The sequence below is a fragment of the Coffea arabica genome, chromosome 4c, assembly GCF_036785885.1.
Source record: "Coffea arabica cultivar ET-39 chromosome 4c, Coffea Arabica ET-39 HiFi, whole genome shotgun sequence".
Taxonomy (NCBI): Eukaryota; Viridiplantae; Streptophyta; class Magnoliopsida; order Gentianales; family Rubiaceae; genus Coffea; species Coffea arabica.
Window position 1 is genome coordinate 40246858 of NC_092316.1, and position 1611 is coordinate 40248468.

Below are 1611 nucleotides of genomic sequence, written 5' to 3' on the forward strand. Positions count from 1 at the left end.
GTTGAGGTAGTGTCTGAAATTAAAGACAGGATGGATAAGTCGATAGCTGGGTGTGTTGCTTTGGTTGAACAAGTGGAGAATGACAAGATATTCGATAAGGGACATTAGATTAAAACTCCTAGTATTGGAAATGAAAATGATCCTACGAGATCGTAGTGACTTTTGGTTCCACCAATCACTAAACCCCCGATTTAGTCTACTTTAATGGTTTTAGCAAAGTGGTCGGGGTGATGCTTGTTCAAGGGCCATTGCACTTCGTGTTTTGCTTCATTATATTTACTACCCTGTGAAACAATTGGATGTTACTCATGACATACTTGACTTTACTGCTTCGTGATTTCAAATCCATGATTGGGGTGTACACATTTACGATTATTTCGATGTCTTCCCTTTTATTCTTGTATTTGTTTGGCGTGATAAAGGTATCCATTTTCAAACTCCGTTTATGTGCACTCACTTTATGCCATACCATTAAACATGTTAAATTTATGGGTGGCCAAGGGAGTGAAAAATGATCGAGGGCGAGGGGTTAAGCAACTCCCAACTCAAGGGGCGATTATAGAGCGACTGCTGGACTAAACCAAAACCCTAGAAATGAAGGAAAATAATCGCGTAGTTATTGCTATTAACTAGACGATTGATGCCCTAGCACGATTAGTGGAGTACTAAAGCTCTAAACCAATCAACCACCCTGGGGACCAAGAGAGATGTGAAAATGGAATGATTCTTGAAATTCGCCTATCTAGGTTTCACGGAGAACCTAACCTCGAAATAATAAGATTGATTTGAAAGGATACAATATGGCACTAATAAGACTAAGAGATTATGATCTCTTTTCGAACAACTTCATAGACAAGTATTGGAGAGTGAAGTAAAACATGAAAACTCTATATTAAGGAATAGAGTCCCCGTATCTAGTTGTATTCATAAGTAATGGTAGTAATTTTATGGAGACTTAAGAACTTACCCATATTAAGCAGAGAATAGTTAAGATTTATATGTCGGGGTAACCTATAAGTGAAAGAATGCAAGAGTAATACGGCTTGAGTTTCCATTATGAATAGCTATTCATTTTGATCATTTGATTTACCTGGCAGGTTAGTATTTGACTTAAGTCAATTGGTAAGATGACAACTTTGGAAGAAATGCGTAAGGAAATGGATATTCTTCGAAATGAGATAGAATTTCAAAAGAAATTGGCTGACTACTGGGAAAGACAGTGGAAACAGGAATATGCAGAGAAAATCGAGTTGCTATGTAAGAATGTAGAACTGGAGAAGGAATACAAGGAAAATCCTCAAACTGGTCAAGTCGTCACTTCTCACGCAAATTGTGGATACTATGGCAAGATTAACCATACCGAGAACAAGTGCTGGATAAAGCAAGGAAAATGTCTGAGGTACGGTAGTATCGAGTATAAGATTTCGAATTGCCCCAATGCATTTAAAAAGAGGAAATACTCAACGGCTTGCTAGATTCGCCACAAAATAATCAAGTGTCAGAAAGGAGTCTAAGTGTTGGAAGTTTTCGAGTGGGGGTAGATAACTCCACTCGAGGGATAGAGGTTGTAACTTTACCCTAGACTAAACTGACACTTTTGGAGATTTAATC